The following is a 20,057-nucleotide window of genomic DNA, read 5'->3' as shown; positions in this document are numbered from 1 at the left end:
TGGTTAGGGACAGCTTGGTTTAGCCGCTTAGACTAGGATTTTATTCCTTTGGACCCTTCTATCCATTAATGCTCAAAGCCTTGGATCCTTTTTACCCTTGCCTTTTGGTTTAAAGGGCTATTGGCTTTTTTCTGCTTGCTTTTTCTTTTTCTTTCTTTTTTTTTCGCAAGCTTTGTATTCACTGCTTTTTCTTGCTTCAAGAATCAATTTTATGATTTTTCAGATCATCAATAACATTTCTCTTTTTTCATTATTCTTTAAAGAGCCAACAATTTAAACATTCATAAACATCAATATCAAAAATATGCACTGTTCAAGCATTCATTCAGAAAACAAAAAGTATTGCCACCACATCAAAATAATTAGATTATTTTCAAGATGTAATTCAAAATTCATGTATTTTTTTTCTTTTATAATTAAAAACATTTTTCATTTAAGAAAGGTGAAGGATTCATAGGACATTCATAGCTTTAAGACATAAACACTAAACACTAATGATCATGTAATAAAGACACAAACATAGATAAAATATAAAGCATAGGGAACAAAAAACAGAAAATAAAGAACAAGGAAATTAAAGAACGGGTCCACCTTAGTGATGGTGGCTAGTTCTTCCTTTTGAAGATCTTATGGAGTGCTTGAGCTCCTCAATGTCTCTTCCTTGCCTTTGTTGCTCCTCTCTCATGGCCATTTGGTCCTCTCTAATTTCATGGAGGATGATGGAGTGCTCTTGGTGCTCCATTCTTAGTTGTTCCATGTTGGAACTCAGTTCTCCTAAAGAGGTGTTGATTTGCCCCCAATAGTCATGTGGAGGAAAATGCATCCCTTGAGGCATCTCAGGGATTTCATGATGAGGAATTTCCTCATGCTCTTGTTAAGGTCCATGAGTAGGCTCTCTTGTTTGCTCCACCTTTTTCTTAGTGATGGGCTTGTCCTCTTCAATGAGGGTGTCTTCCTCTATGACAATTCCAGCCAAATTGCAGAGGTGACAAATGAGATGAGGGAAGGCTAACATTGCCAAAGTAGAGGACTTGTCCGCCACCTTGTAGAGTTCTAGGGATATGATCTCATGAACTTCTACTTCCTCTCCAATCATGATACTATGGATCATGATAGCCCGGTCTATTGTAACTTCAGACCGGTTGCTAGTAGGAATGATAGAGCGTTGGATGAACTCTAAGCATCCCCTAGCCACGGGCTTGAAGTCAACCCTTTTTAGTTGAACCAGCTTGCCTCTTGAGTCTCTCTTCCATTGAGTGCCTTCCACACAAATGTCCTTAAAGACTTGGTCCAACCTTTGATCAAAGTTGACCCTTCTAGTGAAAGGGTGAGGGTCTCCTTGCGTCATTGGCAAGTTGAATGCCAACCTCACATTTTCCGGACTGAAATCCAAGTATTTCCTTTGAACCATTGTGAGCCAATTCTTTGGGTTCGGCTTCACACTTTGGTCATGGTTCTTAGTGATCCATGCATTAGCATAGAACTCTTGAACCATTAAGATCTCGACTTGTTGAATGGGGTTGGTGAGAATTTCCCAACCTCTTCTTCGAATCTCATGTCGGATCTCCGGATATTCACTCTTTTTGAGCTTGATGGGGACCTCGGGGATCACCTTTTTCTTTGCCACAACTTCATAGAAGTGGTCTTAATGCACTTTTGAGATGAATCTCTCCATCTTCCATGACTCGGATGTAGAAGCAATTGCCTTTCCTTTCCTCTTTCTAGAGGTTTCTCCGGCCTTAGGTGCCATCAATGGTTATGAAAAAACAAAAAAGCAGAGCTTTTTCCACACCAAACTTAAAATGTTTGCTCGTCCTTGAGCAAAAGAAGAAAGAAAGGAGGAGAAGAAGAAGAAATAGAGGAGATGGAAGGTAGTGATGGTTTCGGCTAAGGGGGTAGTAGTGTGTATGTTGTGTGAAAATAAAGGTGGTAAGGAGGGGTATTTATAGGGTAAAGGAGAGAGAGAATTCGGTCATGAAGGGATGGGTTTGGGAGGGAAATGGTTTGAATTTGAATGGTGAGGTAGGTGGAGTTTAATGATGGATGGATGTGAGTGGTGAAGAGAGTATGGAGAAGAGGGTAAGATTTGATAGGTGAAGGGTGTTTGGGGAAGAGGTATTGAGGTGATTGGTCAAGGGTTTTTGGGAAAGAGTGTTATGGAAAAGTGTGAAGAGGAGAGAAGAAGAGGTGGGGTAGGTGGGGATCCTGTGGGGTCCACAGATCCTGAGGTGTCAAGGAATTCTGCTCCCTGCACCATTTTGGCATTTAAACGCCCATTGTGTGCCAAATCTGGCATTTAACGCCAGCTCTGCTACCTTTTCTGGCGTTAAACGCCAGTCCTGCTACCTTTCCTGACGTTAAACGCCACTCTACTGCCCATTTCTGGCATTAAACGCCAGCCAGATGCCTATTTCTGGTGTTTAACGCCAGCCAGATGCCAGACAGCCCTTTCTGGCATTAAACGACCAGAGTGCTGCCCATTCTGGCGTTTAACGCCCAGAATGCTGCCAGGCTGGGCGTTAAACGCCCATTCTGCTATCCTTACTGGCGTTTAAACGCCAGTAAGCCTGTCTTCCAGGGTGTGCTATTTTTTATGCTATTTTTCATTCTGTTTTTGATTTTTCAGTTGTTTTTGTGACTTCACATGATCATCAACCTAAAGAAAACATAAAATAACAATGAAAAATAAATAAATATAATTAAATAACATTGGGTTGCCTCTCAATAAGCGATTCTTTAATGTCAATAGCTTGACAGTGAGCTCTTTAGAGAGCCTCACAGAGATTCAGAGCTTAGTGGTGGCCTCCCAACACCAAACTTAGAATTTGAGTGTGGGGGCTCTGGTTGACTCTGTATTGAGAGAAGCTTTTTATGCTTCCTCTCCATGGTTACAGATGGAGATCCTTGAGCCTTAAACACAAGGTAGTCCTCATTCAATTGAAGGACTAGCTCTCCTCTGTCCACATCAATTACAGCTTTTGCTGTGGCTAGGAAGGGTCTTCCTAGGATGATGGACTCATCCTCATCCTTCCCAGTGTCTAGGATTATGAAGTCAGCAGGGACGTAATAGCCTTCAACCTTCACTAAGACATCTTCTACAAGTTTATAAGCCTGTTTCCTTGAATTGTCTGCCATCTCTAATGAGATTCTTGCAGCTTGCACCTCAAAGATCCCTAGTTTCTCAATTACAGAGAGGGGCATGAGGTTTATCCCTGACCCCAGGTCACACAGAGCCTTCTCAAAGGTCATGGTGCCTATGGTACAAGGTATTAAGAACTTTCCAGAATCCTGTTTCTTCTGAGGTAATTTCAGTTGAACCAGATCATTCAGTTCATTGATGAGCAATGGGGGTTTATCCTCCCAAGTCTCATTACCAAATAACTTGGCATTCAGCTTCATGATTGCTCCTAGATACTGAGCAACTTGCTCTTCAATAATATCTTCATCCTCTTCAGAGGAAGAATACTCATCAGAGCTCATGAATGGCAATAGTAAGTTCAGTGAAATCTATATGGTCTCTCTATGAGTCTCAGATTCCTTTGGTTCCTCATTAGGGAATTTTTTGGAGGCCAGTGGACGTCCATTGAGGTCTTCCTCACTAGAAATCACTGCCTTGCCCTCCTCTACAGGTTTGGCCATGTGGGACGTGTTTATGGCCTTGCACTTTCTCTTTGGATTCTCTTCTATATTGCTTGGGAGAGTACTAGGAGGGAGTTCAGTAACTCTTTTACTCAGCTGACCCACTTGTGCCTCCAAATTTCTAATGTAGGACCTTGCTTCAGTCATGAAACTGAGAGTGGTCTTAGATAGATCAGAGATTACAGTTGCTAAGTCAGAGTGGCTCTGCTTAGAATGTCTATTGCTGAGAAGATGATGGAAAAGGTTTGCTATTGCCAAACCTGTTTCTTCCACCATTATTATTATTGAAGCCTTGATTAGGCTTCTGTTGATCCTTCCATAAGAGATTAGGATGATTCCTCCATGAAGGATTGTAAGTGTTTCCATAGGATTCTACCATGTAATTCATTTCTTCCATTCCAGGATTCTCAGGGTCATAAGCTTCTCCTTCAGAGGAGGCTTCCTTAGTACTGCCTGATGCAGCCTGCATTCCAATCAGACTCTGAGATATCATATTGACTTGCTGAGTCAATATTTTATTCTGAGCCAATATGGCATTCAGAGTATCAATCTCCAGAACTCATTTCTTCTGAGTTGTCCCATTATTCACAGGATTTCTTTCAGAAGTGTATATAAACTGGTTATTTGCAACCATTTCAATGAGTTCCTGGGCTTCTTCAGGCATTTTCTTCAGATGAAGAGATCCACCAGCAGAGTTGTCCAATGACATCTTGGACAATTCATACAGACCATCATAGAATATGTATATGATGCTCCATTCTGAAAGCATGCCAGAAGGACACCTTCTGGTCAATTGCTTGTATCTTTCCCAAGCTTCATAGAGGGATTTACCTTCCTTCTGTCTAAAGGTTTGGACTTCCACTCTAAGCTTGCTCAACTTTTGAGGTGGAAAGAATTTGGCTAAGAAAGCAATGACCAACTTTTCCCAAGAGTTCAGGCTTACTTTAGGTTGTGAGTTCAACCATGTCCTAGCTCTGTCTCTTACAGCAAAAGGGAAAAGCATAAGTCTGTAGACCTCAGGATTAACCCCATGGGTCTTAACAGTGTCACATATTTGCAAGAATTCAGCTAAAAACTGATGAGGATCTTCCAATGGAAGTCCATGAAACTTGCAATTCTGCTGCATTAGAGAAACTAGTTGAGGCTCAAGCTCAAAGTTGTTTGCTCCAATTATAGGAATTGAGATGCTCCTTCCACAGAAGTCAGAAGAGGGTGCAATAAAGTCACCAAGCATCTTCCTTGCATCTCCACCATTGTTGTTGGGTTCGGCCATCTCTTCTTCTTTTTCGAAAAATTCTGTCAGGTCCTCTCTAGAGTGTTGTGCTTTAGCTTCTCTTAGTTTCCTCTTTAGAGTCCTTTCAGGTTCCGGATCAGCTTCAACAAGAATATTCTTATCCTTGCTCCTGCTCATATGAAAAAGAAGAGAACAGAAAAGAAGAAGAATCCTCTATGTCACAGTATAGAGATTCCTTTATATGAGTAGAAGAAGAGAAGAAGAGAAGAATAGAAGAATGATGTAGAGAAAAGAGATGAAGAATTCGAACACAGAGAGAGGGAGAGGGTTCGAATTATAAGGAGAAGAGAAGTGTTAGTAATTAAATAAATAAATAGAAAGAGATGAGAGATAGAAGAATTCGAATACTAATTTAAAAAGAAAAGAAAAATATTTTTGTTTTTATTTTAATTATTAGTTAGAATTCGAAATTATTAAAAGGATTAAAATAAAAATTAAAATTTCAAATAATTAGTTAATTAAAAAGGAATTTTGAAAAAAATGGTGAGGGGTTTTCGAAAATTAGAGAGAGAAAAGTAGTTAGGTAGTTTTGAAAAAGATAAAAATTTTAAAAATCAAATAAAAAGTTAAGTGGTTAATTGAAAAAGATTTGAAAATCAATTTTGAAAAGATAAGAAGTTAGAAAATATTTTGAAATTAAGTTTTGAAAAAGATATGATTGAAATTTATTTTGAAAAAAGATTTGAAAAAAAAATTAAAAAGATTTTATTTTTGAAATTAAAGTTGATTACTTGACTAATAAGAAATTATAAGATATGATTTTAGAAATTAAAGATTGAACCTTTCTTAATAGGCAAGTAACAACTTGAAATTTGTTGACTCAAAACATTAATTGTTAGCATTAATTTCGAAAATATGAAACAAAAATAAGAAAAAAATTTTGAAATTTTTTTTTTTAAATTTTCGAAAATAAGATAAAAATGAAAAAGATTTGATTGTTGAAAAAATAATTGAAAAGATAAGATTTTTAAATTGAAAATTTGACTTGACTCATAAGAAACAACTAAATTTTAAAAATTTTTGACTCAGTCAATCAAAATTTCGAAATTTATGAGAAGAATAAGGGAAAGATATTTTTTTTTATTTTTGAGTTTTTAATGAGAAGAGAGAAAAACATCTAAATGACACAAGACATAAAAATTTAAGATCAAAACAAAAATATGCATGCAAGAACACTTTGAATGTCAAGATGAACACCAAGAACTTATTTTTAAAAATTTTTAAGAAAAGAAAAACATGCAAGACACCAAACTTAGAAATTTTTAATGTTGAGACACTAACAAATTGAAAATGCATATGAAAAACAAAAACAAACACAAAACAAGAAAATGCAAAGATCAAATAGGGAAACAATCAAGAACAACTTGAAGATCATGAAGAACATCATGCATGAGTTTTTGAAAATTTTAAGAAAAATAAAAAAGATGCAATTGACACCAAACTTAAAAATTGACACTAGACTCAAATAAGAAACACAAAATATTTTTGGTTTTTATGATTTTATTAATTTTTTTCTTTTTGGATTTTTCGAAAATTATTTTAGGAAAAGAAAATAAGGAAATTCAAAATTTTTAATAAGAATTCCAGGAATCATTCAATGTTAGTCTAAAGCTTCGGTCCAAAAATTTAGACATGGCTTAATAGCCAGCAAGCCTCATGTAAAAGCTTCGGTCCAAAAGATTAGACATGGCCAATGGCCAGCCAAGCTTCAGCAGAGCATTACATACAACAGCCAAATTGATGGGAATCAAAAGGCTCTTGCAATGATAAGTGGAAGCCTCGGTCCAAAAAATTTAGACATGGACTTGACAGCCAGCCAGGCTTCAACAGATCATGATGAAACTCTAGAATTCATTCTTAAAAATTTTGAAGAAAAAAATAAAATATATATTTTTTTGAATTTTTTGAAAAAAAATAAAATGCTTAAAAATAAAATAAAATTACCTAATCTGAGCAACAAGATGAACCGTCAGTTGTCCAAACTCGAACAATCCCCGGCAACGGCGCCAAAAATTTGGTGCACGAAATTGTGATTCAAAAACTTGGTATGGTGAAATCGTGATCTCAACACTTCTTCACAACTCCGATGCAACTAACCAGCAAGTGCACTGGGTCGTCCAAGTAATACCTTACGTGAGTAAGGGTCGATCCCACGGAGATTGTCGGCTTGAAGCAAGCTATGGTCATCCTTGTAAATCTCAGTCAGGCGGATTAAATTGGTTATGAAGTTTTTATAATTAAAATATAAATAAAGCATAAAATAAGATAGAAATACTTATGTAATTCACTGGTGGGAATTTCAGATAAGCGTATGGAGATGCGTTGTTGCTTCTGAACCTCTGCTTTCCTATTTCTTTCTTCCAACCATGCGTTACCTCCTTCCATGGCAAGCTGTATGATCCTCTCGGATGAAAACAAATCCATATGTGTTGTCATCGCACGGCTAATCATCTGTCGGTTCCCGCTAGCGTCAGAATAGGACCATTTTCCTTTTGCACACTGTCACTTGTGCCCAACATTCGCAGGTTTGAAGCTCTTTACAGTCATCCCTTCCCAGATCCTACTCGGAATACCATAGACAAGGTTTAGACTTTCTGGATTCCAGGAATGCTGCCAATAATTCTAGCTTATACCACGAAGATACTAATCTCACGGACTTGGTCCGTGTATTAGATATCCAAGAGAATATACTCTGGCTATCGTACAATGACTACGTTGAACATCATGTAGAGTGCTTTGTGGTTGTCAGGCACACGATCTTGGCTAAGCGAGTAACTGATGAGCGGATAATTTATACGCTTTTTGGCATTATTTTTAGTATGTTTTTAGTAGAATCTAGTTACTTTTAGGGATATTTTCATTAGTTTTTATGTTAAATTCACATTTCTGGACTTTACTATGAGTTTGTGTCTTTTTCTATGATTTCAGGTATTTTCTGGCTGAAATTGAGGGACTTGAGCAAAAATCAGATTCAGAGGTTGAAGAAGGACTGCTGATGCTGTTGGATCCTGACCTCCCTGCACTCAAAGTAGATTTTCTGGAGCTACAGAACTCCAAATGGTGCGCTTCCAATTGTGTTGGAAAGTAGACATCCAGGGCTTTCTATCAATGTATAATAGTCCATACTTTGAACGAGTTTAGACGACGTAAAAGGGCGTTGAACGCCAGTTCTACGCTGCTATCTAGAGTTAAACGCCAGAAACACGTCACAAACCAGAGTTGAACGCCAGAAATACGTTACAACCTGGCGTTCAACTCCAGAAAGAGCTTCTGCACGTGTAACATTCAAGCTCAGCCCAAGCACACACCAAGTGGGCCCCAGAAGTGGATTTATGCATCAATTACTTACTTATGTTAACCCTAGTAGCTAGTTTATTATAAATAGGACTTTTTACTATTGTATTAGACATCTTTGGACGCCTGGTTCTTAGATCATGGGGGCTGGCCATTCGGCCATGCCTGGACCTTTCACTTATGTATTTTTAACGGTAGAGTTTCTACACTCCATAAATTAAGGTGTGGAGCTCTGCTGTTCCTCAAAGATTAATGCAAAGTACTACTGTTTTCTATTCAATTCAAATTATTCCGCTTCTAAGATATTCAGTCGCACTTCAACCTGAATGTGATGAACGTGACAATCATCATCATTCCCCATGAACGCGTGCCTGACAACCACTTCCGTTCTACCTTCGATTGAATGATTATCTCTTAGATCTCTTAATCAGAATCTTCGTGGTGTAAGCTAGATTGATGGCGGCATTCATGAGAATCCGGAAGGTCTAAACCTTGTCTGTGGTATTCTGAGTAGGATTCTGGGATTGAATGGCTGTGACGAGCTTCAAACTCGCAATTGCTGGGCGTAGTGACAGACGCAAAAGGAGGTGAATCCTATTCCAGCATGATCGGGAACCTCAGATGATTAGCCGTGCTGTGACAGAGCATTTGGACCATTTTCACAAGAGAAGGGGATGTAACCATTGACAACGGTGATGCCCTTGCATAAAGCCAGCCATGGAAAGGAGTAAGACTGATTGGATGAAGACAGCGGGAAAGCAGAGATTCAGAGGAACGAAAGCATCTCTACACGCTTATCTGAAATTCTCACCAATGAATTACATAAGTGTTTCTATCCCTATTTTCTGTTTAATTAGTATAATTTTCGAAAACTCCATAATCAATTATTATTCGCCTGACTAAGATTTACAAGGTGACCATAGCTTGCTTCATACCAACAATCTCCGTGGGATCGACCCTTACTCACGTAAGGTTTATTACTTGGACGACCCAGTGCACTTGCTGGTTAGTTGTATCGAAGTTGTGACAAATTATGAATTGAGATTAGAGTACCAAGTTTTTGGAGCCATTACCAGAGATCACAATTTCGTGCACCAAGTTCTTGGTGCCGTTGCCGGGGATTGTTCGAGTTTTCGGCAAGCTTTTGGTCCGGTAACATTAGTGCCAAATTTTGATCCGGCAACAACACCAAGTTTTTGGCGCCGTTGCCGGGGATTGTTCGAGTTTGGATAACTGACGGTTCATCTTGTTGCTCAGATTGGGTAACTTTCTTTTCGTTTTCTTTTCAAAAAGTTTTCAAAAAAAAAAAAATCTTTCAAAAATTTCTCCTTTGTTTTCGAAAAAAAATTTTAAAATAAAAATGTTTTCAAAAATATATTTTTCTTCAGAATTTTTAAGAATGAATTCTAGTGTTTCATGAGGCATGTTGAAGCCTGGCTGGCTGTAGGGAATGTCAGGTGTGTCATGTCTGAGTTACATACTAAAGCTTGACTGGCTATTAAGCCATGCCTGACCCTTTGATTGGAGCTTTAGAATAAGAGTACAAGATTCCTGGAATTCATATTAAAAATTGTGGAATCCTTATTTTTCTTTTTCAAAATAATTTTCAAAAAAAAAATTTAATTAAAAGAAAATACAAAAAATCATAAAATCATAAAAATAAAAAATATTTCATGTTTCTTGTTTGAGTCTTGAGTCAAGTTGAAAGTTTGGTGTCAATTGCATATTCATCTTGCATTGTTCGAAAAATTCATGCATTCATAGTGTTCTTCATGATCTTCAAGTTGTTCTTGGTAAGTCTTCTTGTTTGATCTTGATGTTTTCATGTTTTGTGTCTTTTCTTGTTTTACATGTGCATTTTTGCATTCATAGAGTCTAAACATGAAAGATTTCTAAGTTTGGTGTCTTGCATGTTTTCTTTGCATATAAAAATTTTCAAAAATAAGTTCTTGATGTTCACCTTGACATTCAAAGCGTTCTTGGTGTTCATCTTGACATCCATAGCATTCTTGCATGCATTCATTGTTTTGATCTAAAAATTTCATGCATTGCATCTTTTTCATGTTTTTCCCTCTCATCATAAAAAAAAAATTTCTTTCCCTTTTTCTCTCTTAAAATTTCAAAAATTAGATTTGACTTTTTCAAAAATTTTTAAAATCTAGTTGTTTTTATGAGTTAAATCAAATTTTCAATTTAAAATCCTATCTTTTTCAAAATCTTTTTCAAAAATCAAATCCTTTTCAATTTTCTTAGTTATTTTCGAAAATTTCAAAAATATTTTTCCAAAATCTTTTTCTTAATTTTACCTCATACTTTTCGAAAATAACATCATCAATTAATGTTTTGATTCAAAAATTTCAAGTTTGTTACTTGCTTGTTAAGAAAGATTCAAACTTTGAGTTCTAGAATCATATCTTGTGATTTCTTGTGAATCAAGTCATTTATTGTGATTTTAAAAATCAAATCTTTTTCAAAACTAATTTCAATCATATCTTTTAAAAAATATCTCTTTATCTTATCTTTTTCAAAATTTGATTTTAAAATATCCTTTCTAACTTCTTATCCTCTTATCTCTTCAAAATTGATTTTCAAATTTGTTTCAACTAACTAACTAACTTTTTGTTTGTTTCTTATCTTTTTCAAAACTACCTAACTAACTCCCTCTCTCTCTAATTTTCGAAAATATCTTCCCTCTTTTTCAAAATTTCTTTTTAATTAACTAATTATTTTAATTTTTTATTTTAATTTTCGAAAATTACTAACCTTTTTCAAAAACTATTTTCGAAAATCTCTAACCCTTTTTTTCAAAAAATAATTTTCGAAAACTCTTCTCCCTCATCTCCTTCTAATTATTTATTCATCTACTAATATCTCTTTCTCACATCACTCACCAAAAATCTGAACTCCCTCTTTCTCTCTGAGTTCAGATTTTCTTCTTCTTTTCTTCTACTCACACAAGGACCTCTATACTGTGGTATAAAGGATCCCCATTATTATTATTTTTTCTATGCCCTCTTCTTTGTCATATGAGCAGGAGCAAGGACAAGAATATTCTTGTTGAAGCAGATCCAGAACCTGAAAAGACTCTGAAAAGGAAACTAAGAGAAGCTAAATTACAAAAATCCAGAGAGAACCTTTCAGAAATTTTCGAACAGGAAGAGGAGATGGCAGCCGAAAATAATAATAATGCAAGGAGAATGCTTGGTGAGTTTACTGCACCTAATTCCAATTTACATGGAAGAAGCATCTCCATTCCTGCCATTGGAGCAAACAACTTTGAGATGAAACCTCAGCTAGTTTCTCCAATGCAGCAGAACTGCAAGTTTCATGGACTTCCATCTGAAGATCCTTTTCAGTTCTTAACTGAATTCTTGTAGATATGTGATACTGTTAAGACTAATGGAGTAGATCCTAAAGTCTACAGGCTCATGCTTTTCCCTTTTTCTGTAAGAGACAGAGCTAGAGTGTGGTTGGATTCTCAACCCAGAGATAGCCTGAACTCTTGGGACAAGCTGGTCACGGCTTTCTTAGCCAAGTTCTTTCCTCCTCAAAAGCTGAGCAAGCTTAGAGTGGATGTTCAAACCTTCAGACAGAAAGAAGGTGAATCCCTCTATGAAGCTTGGGAAAGATACAAGCAGCTGACCAAAAAGTGTCCTTCTGACATGCTTTCAGAATGGACCATCCTGGATATATTCTATGATGGTTTATCTGAGCTATCAAAGATGTCATTGGATACTTCTGCAGGTGGATCCATTCACCTAAAGAAAATGCCTGCAGAAGCTCAAGAACTCATTGACATGGTTGCTAATAACCAGTTCATGTACACTTCTGAGAGGAATCCTGTGAATAATGGGACGCCTATGAAGAAGGGAGTTCTTGAAATTAATACTCTGAATGCCATATTGGCTCAGAATAAAATATTGACTCAGCAAGTCAATATGATTTCTCAGAGTCTGAATGGAATGCAAGCTGCATCCAACAGTACTCAAGAGGTGCCCTCTGAAGAGGCCTATGATCCTGAGAACCCTGCAATAGCAGAGGTGAATTACTTAGGTGAACCTTATGGAAACACCTATAATCCATCATGGAGAAATCATCCAAATTTCTCATGGAAGGATCAACAAAAGTCTCAACAAGGCTTTAATAATGGTGGAAGAAACAGGTTTAGCAATAGCAAGCCTTTTCCATCATCCACTCAGCAATAGACAGAGAACTCTGAACAAAATACCTCTAATTTAGCTAACTTAGTCTCTGATCTATCTAAGGCCACTGTAAGTTTCATGAATGAAACAAGGTCATCCATTAGAAATTTGGAGGGACAAGTGGGCCAGCTGAGTAAAAAGATCACTGAAATCCCTCCTAGAACTCTCCCAAGCAATACAGAAGAGAATCCAAAAGGAGAGTGCAAGGCCATTGAATTAAGTACCATGGCCGAACCTGTGAAGGAAGGAGAGGACGTGAATCCCAAGGAGGAAGACCTCCTGGGACGTCCAGTGATCAATAAGGAGCTTCACTTTGAGGAACCAAAGGAATCTGAGACTCATCTAGAGACCATAGAGATTCCATTAAACCTCCTTATGCCATTCATGAGCTCTGATGAGTATTCCTCTTCTGAAGAGAATGAGGATGTTACTGAAGAGCAAGCTGCCAAGTTCCTTGGTGCAATCATGAAGCTGAATGCCAAATTATTTGGTATTGAAACCTGGGAAGATGAACCTCCCTTGTTCACCAATGAACTAAGTGATATGGATCAACTGACATTACCTCAGAAGAAACAGGATCCTGGAAAGTTCTTAATACCTTGTACCATAGGCACCATGATCTTTAAGGCTCTGTGTGACCTTGGTTCAGGAATAAACCTAATGCCCCTTTCTGTAATAGAGAAACTGGGAATCTTTGGGGTGCAAGCCACTAAAATCTCACTAGAGATGGCAGACAATTCAAGAAAACAAGCTTATGGACAAGTAGAGGACGTGTTAGTAAAGGTTGAAGGCCTTTACATCCCTGCTGATTTCATAGTCCTAGATACTGGGAAGTATGAGGATGAATTCATCATCCTTGGAAGACCCTTCCTAGCCACAGCAAGAGCTGTGATTGATGTGGACAGAGGAGAATTGATCCTTCAAATAAATGAGGACAACCTTGTGTTTACAACTCAAGGATCTCTCTCTGCATCCATGGAGAGGAAGCATAAAAAGCTTCTCTCAAAGCAGAGTCAAACAAAGCCCCCACAGTCAAACTTTAAGTTTGGTGTTGGGAGGCCACAACCAAACTCTAAGTTTGGTGTCAAACCCCCATATCCAAACTCTAAGTTTGGTGTTGGGAGGTCTCAACAAAGCTCTGCACATCTGTGAGGCTCCATGAGAGCCCACTGTCAAGCTATTGACATTAAAGAAGTGCTTGTTGGGAGGCAACCCAATTTTTATTCAATTATATTTTTATTAGTTATATGTCTTTATAGGTACATGATCATGTGGAGTCACAAAATAAATCAAAAATTTGAGAACGGAATCAAAAACAGCAGAAGAAAAATCACACCCTGGAGGAAGACCTTAAACGCCAGTAAGAAGCATGTTTTGGGCGTTCAACGCCAGAACAGAGCATGGTTCTGGCGCTAAACGCCAGAAATGGGCAGCATCTGGGCGTTTGAACGCCAGAAATGCACCCTGGAGAAGAGCTGGCGCTGAACGCCCAGAACAAGCATGGTTCTGGCGTTCAACGCCAGAAATAGGCTACAAATGGGCGTTCAACGCCCAGAACAAGCACCAATCTGGCGCTGAACGCCCAGAGTTGTGTGCAAGGGCATTTTGCATGCCCAATTTGGTGCAAGATTGTAAATCCTTGAACACCTCAGGATCTGTGGACCCCACAGGATCCCCACCTACCTCCACTCACTTCTTCTCACCCCTCTTTCACACAATCCCATAAACACTCTTCCCCAAAACCCTTCACCAATCACCTCAATCTCTCTTCCCCATCACCTCTTCACCACTCACATCCATCCACTCTTCCCCATAAACCTACCTCATAAACTCCACCTACCTTCAAAATTCAAAATCAATTTCCCACCCAAACCCACCCTAAATGGCCGAACTTACCCCCCTCCCTTCCCTATATATACCCCTCCATTCTTCCTCATTTTCTCACAACACAACCCTCCTTTCTCTTCTTGGCCGAAACACACCTCCCCCCTCCTCTCCATATTTTCTTCTTCTTCTTCATTTATTCTTTCTTCTCTTGCTCGAGGGCGAGCAAAATTCTAAGTTTGGTGTGGTAAAAGCATAAGCTTTTTGTTTTTCCATTACCATTGTTGGCACCTAAGACCGGAGAATCCTCTAGAAAAGAGAAAGGGAAGACAAAAGCTTCCACCTCCGAGTCATGGGAGATGGAAAGATTCATCTCCAAAGCCCATCAAGACCACTTCTATGATGTTGTGGCCAAGAAGAAGGTGATCCCCGAGGTCCCTTTCAAACTCAAGAAAAATGAGTATCCGGAGATCCGTCATGAAATCCAAAGAAGAGGTTGGGAAGTTCTAACAAACCCCATCCAACAAGTCGGCATCCTAATGGTTCAAGAGTTCTATGCCAATGCATGGATCACTAGGAACCATGATCAAAGTAAGAACCCGAATCCAAAGAATTATGTTACAATGGTTCGGGGGAAATACTTAGATTTTAGTCCGGAAAATGTGAGGTTGGCGTTTAACTTGCCTATGATGCAAGGAGATGAGCGCCCCTACACTAGAAGGGTCAACTTTAATCAAAGGTTGGACCAAGTCCTCATGGACATATGTGTGGAAGGAGCTCAATGGAAGATTGACTCCAAAGGCAAGCCGGTTCAACTAAGAAGACTGGACCTCAAGCCTGTGGCTAGAGGATGGTTGGAGTTCATCCAACGCTCCATCATCCCCACTAGCAACCGATCTGAAGTTATTGTGGATCGGGCCATCATGATCCATAGCATCATGATTGGAGAGGAAGTAGAAGTTTATGAAGTCATCTCCCTTGAACTCTACAAAATAGCCGAAAAGCCCTCCCCTGGGGCAAGGCTAGCTTTTCCTCATCTTATTTGCCATCTATGTTACTCAGCTGGAGCTTTCATAGAAGGAGACATTCACATTGAGGAAGAGAAGCCCATCACTAAGAAAAAGATGGAGCAAGCAAGAGAGCCCACTCATGGAGCTCAAGAGGCGCAGGAAGCTCATCACCATGAGATCCCGGAGATGCCTCAAATGCATTTTTCTCCACAAAACTATTGGGAGCAAATCAACACCTCCCTAGGAGAATTAAGTTCCAACATGGGACAACTAAGGGTGGAACATCAAGAGCACTCCATCATCCTTTGTGAAATTAGAGAAGATCAAAAAGTAATGAGGGAAGAGCAACAAAGACAAGGAAGAGACATAGAAGAGCTCAAGGACATCATTGGTTCCTCAAGAAGAAAATGTCACCATCACTAAGGTGGACTCATTCCTTGTTCTCACTTTCTGTTTTTCGTTTTCTATGCTAAGTGCTTATCTATGTTTGTGTCTTCATCACATGATCATTAGTAGTTAGTAACTATGTCTTAAAGTTATGAATATCCTATAAATCCATCACCTCTCTTAAATGAAAACTGTTTTAATTCAAAAGATCAAGAAGTACATGAGTTTCGAATTTATCCTTGAACTTAGTTTAATTATATTGATGTGGTGACAATGCTTCTTGTTTTCTGAATGAATGCTTGAACAGTGCATATGTCTTTTGGTGTTGTGATGAGCGGATAATTTATACGCTTTTTGGCATTATTTTTAGTATGTTTTTAGTAGAATCTAGTTACTTTTAGGTATGTTTTCATTAGTTTTTATGTTAAATTCACATTTCTGGACTTTACTATGAGTTTGTGTGTTTTTCTGTGATTTCAGGTATTTTCTGGCTGAAATTGAGGGACTTGAGCAAAAATCAGATTCAGAGGTTGAAGAAGGACTGTTGATGCTGTTGGATCCTGACCTCCCTGCACTCAAAGTGGATTTTCTGGAGCTATAGAACTCAAACTGGCGCGCTTCCAATTGCGTTGGAAAGTAGACATCCAGAGCTTTCCAGAAATATATAATAGTCCATACTTTGAACGAGTTTAGATGACGTAAAAGGGCGTTGAACGCCAGTTCTATGCTGCTGTCTGGAGTTAAACGCCAGAAACACGTCACAAGCCAGAGTTGAACGCCAGAAATACGTTACAACCTGGCGTTCAACTCCAGAAAGAGCCTCTGCACGTGTAACATTCAAGCTCAGCCCAAGCACACACCAAGTAGGCCCCGGAAGTGGATTTATGCATCAATTACTTACTTCTGTAAACCCTAGTAGCTAGTTTATTATAAATAGGACTTTTTACTATTGTATTAGACATCTTTGGACGCCTGGTTCTTAGATCATGGGGGCTGGCCATTCGGCCATGCCTAGACCTTTCACTTATGTATTTTTAACGGTAGAGTTTCTATACTCCATAGATTAAGGTGTGGAGCTCTGCTGTTCCTCAAAGATTAATGCAAAGTACTACTGTTTTCTATTCAATTCAACTTATTCCACTTCTAAGATATTCATTCGCACTTCAACCTGAATGTGATAAACGTGACAATCATCATCATTCCCCATGAACGCGTGCCTGACAACCACTTCCATTCTACCTTCGATTGAATGATTATCTCTTAGATCTCTTAATCAGAATCTTCGTGGTGTAAGCTAGATTGATGGCGGCATTCATGAGAATCCGGAAGGTCTAAACCTTGTCTGTGGTATTCTGAGTAGGATTCTGGGATTGAATGACTGTGACGAGCTTCAAACTCGCGATTGCTGGGCGTAGTGACAGACGCAAAAGGAGGGTGAATCCTATTACAGCATGATCGGGAACTTCAGATGATTAGCCATGTTGTGACAGAGCATTTGGACCATTTTCACAAGAGGAGGGGATGTAACCATTGACAACGGTGATGCCCTTGCATAAAGCCAACCATGGAAAGGAGTAAAACTGATTGGATGAAGACAGTGGGAAAGCAGAGATTCAGAAGAACAAAAGCATCTCCACACGCTTATCTGAAATTCTCACCAATGAATTACATAAGTGTTTCTATCCCTATTTTCTGTTTAATTAGTATAATTTTCGAAAACTCCATAATCAATTATTATCCGCCTGACTGAGATTTACAAGGTGACCATAGCTTGCTTCATACCAACAATCTCCGTGGGATCGACCCTTACTCACGTAAGGTTTATTACTTGGACGACCCAGTGCACTTGTTGGTTAGTTGTATCGAAGTTGTGACAAATTATGAATTGAGATTAGAGCACCAAGTTTTTGGAGCCATTACCAGAGATCACAATTTCGTGCACCAGTAACGAAGATTGGGTGATTGTCACGGGTCACCCCTTCATTATGACTTAACTGAATTAAGTACGAGAGTATATCTTGGAGAAGAAGTAGGTGTGAATTAAATAGAAAAACAGTAGTAATTGCATTAATTCATGAAGAACAGCAGAGCTCCACACCTTAATCTATGGGGTGTAGAAACTCCACCGTAGAAAATACATAAGTGAAAGAGGTCTAGGCATGGCCGTGAGGCCAGCCTCCAAACGTGTACAATGATCCAAGTTGATAGGATTAAAAACATGGTAAGATATAAAATAAATCTCTAAAAGTAGTTTTTATACTAGTCTAGTAACTAGGGTTTACGGAAAATGAGTAACTAAGTGCAGATAGTGCAGAAATCCACATCTAGGGCCCACTTGGTGTGTGCTTGGGCTGAGCATTGAAGCTTTTTCATGCATAGGCTATTTCTGGAGTTAAACGCTAGCTTTGGTGCCAGTTTGGGCGTTTAACTCCAATTCTGGTGCCAGTTTGGGCGTTTTGCGCCAGAATGTTTTAGGCTGTCTTTGAACGCCAGTTTGGGCCATCAAATCTCGGGCAAAGTATGGACTATTATATATTGCTGGAAAGCCCAGGATGTCTTCCTGAGAACACAATTGAGAGCGTGCCAATTGGGCTTCTGTAGCCCCAGAAAATTCACTTCGAGTGCAGGGAGGTCAGAATCCAACAGCATCTGCAGTCCTTTTTCAGCCTCTGAATCAGATTTGTGCTCAGGTCCCTCAATTTCAGCCAGAAAATATCTGAAATCACAGAAAAATACACAAACTCATAGTAAAGTCCAGAAATGTGATTTTTGAATAAAAAATAATAATAATATAATAAAAACTAATTAAAACATACTAAAAACTATGTAAAAATAATGCCAAAAAGGGTATACATTATCCGCTCATTAGTTTTTCAAGTTAGGCGCCAGACACAACCTTAACACACAATATGGATTCGACCACATTGAAGTTAGGCGCCACACCTCACCAAGTTAGGTGCCAAGTCAACCAAATCACGCCACTCCTTACTGCCATGCCCAAGTTAGGTGCCAAGTCTATGAAGTTAGGCGCCAACCTTATAACTCCCAATGGTCCCCACGTCTAAATTGAAAAGCCACGAAGATCTTCATTTAATTTTGATTAAACTTTTAATTTATTTATAAATAGGAAAAGATATTATTTAGTTTTTAGAAAATAGATTTTACATTAATTAGAATTAGATATAAAAGGGAAAAGAATCAGCCCTTCGGGCTCGTCTCTTCTCTTCTATCTCATTCCGCAATTTACAGTTTTTCTGAATCCTAGTTTTCTCTCTCTGAACCATGAGCAACTAAACCTCCACTGTTAAGGTTAGGAGCTCTGTCTATTTTATGGATTGATACTATTATTCTTCTATTTTAATTCATGTACTGATTTCTTTTTCAAGAATTGTTTTCGCTCTTTATCTTATGAATTTGGGTGGAACGGAAGTATGACTCTTGTTCTAATTGAGTTCTTGTAAAACTTGGAAAAGCTCTTCACTTGAACAACAGCTTGAAAACAATTTCTCCTAAACTTCTAATTATCTGGACTTAACGGGATACATGACATATAATCCTCTTATATTTGGGTAATTATGATTTTTGTGGTATATAAACTAGAATTGAACTTAACCCTCTAACCCAAATTAAGTGACCAAGGAATTAGTGGTTGATGAAGGTTAGAGGAGACTAAAAAGGTCTAAGGAATTAGGGTTTAGTCACATATAGTTTGCCATGAATTAAATCTTGCATGATTAAAATAGTTAGTAAGAAAGGTCAATCTGGAAGATAGATATCTCTGAAACCTTAACTGTTTTCTCCATATATATTTCACCTCAATTTACTGCTTGTTTTCTGATTCTCTGAATTACTGTTTGATGCACTTGAAATCTCAACACTCTTTTTTTGTTTGTCTAACTAAGTAAATCACTTAACCATTGTTGCTTAGTGATGAGCGGATAATTTATACACTTTTTGGCATTGTTTTTAGTATGATTTAGTTAGTTTTTATTATATTTTTATTAGTTTTTAAATAAAAATCATATTTCTAGACTTCACTATGAGTTTGTGTATTTTTCTGTAATTTCAGGTATTTTCTGGCTGAAATTGAGGGAGCTGAGCAAAAATCTGATTCAGGCTGAAAAAGAACTACATATGCTGTTGGATTCTGACCTCCCTGCACTCGAAATGGATTTTCTGGAGTTACAAGAGCCCAAATGGCGCGCTCTCAATTGCGTTGGAAAGTAGACATCCAGGGATTTCCAGCAATATATAATAGTCTATACTTTGCTCAAGAATAAATGACGTAAACTGGCATTCAACGCCAGTTCCATGTTGCAGTCTGGCGTCAAACGCCAGAAACAGGTTACAAATTGGAGTTGAACGCCAGAAACAGGTTACAACCTGGCGTTCAACTCCAGAAACAGC

The 20,057-nt window shown here is 38.3% G+C and overlaps 2 non-coding genes across 2 annotated transcripts; one reads left to right on the top strand and one right to left on the bottom strand.

Annotated features, from left to right (window-relative positions):
• Positions 1-4,406: 4,406 nt before the first annotated feature.
• Positions 4,407-4,510, top strand: LOC148555676 (small nucleolar RNA R71). The gene has a single exon (XR_015887720.1). It is a non-coding gene; the product is annotated as a small nucleolar RNA R71 (small nucleolar RNA).
• A 7,277-nt stretch (positions 4,511-11,787) lies between these two features.
• On the bottom strand, positions 11,788-11,895 carry LOC148555675 (small nucleolar RNA R71). The gene has a single exon (XR_015888018.1). It is a non-coding gene; the product is annotated as a small nucleolar RNA R71 (small nucleolar RNA).
• Between the last annotated feature and the right edge of the window lie 8,162 nt (positions 11,896-20,057).

This window comes from Arachis ipaensis, chromosome B6 (genome assembly GCF_059453495.1).
Source record: "Arachis ipaensis isolate K30076 ecotype BB chromosome B6, ASM5945349v1, whole genome shotgun sequence".
Taxonomy (NCBI): domain Eukaryota; kingdom Viridiplantae; phylum Streptophyta; class Magnoliopsida; order Fabales; family Fabaceae; genus Arachis; species Arachis ipaensis.
Note: the sequence above shows the minus strand (reverse complement) of the source record. Positions and strands in the feature narration are given on the sequence as shown.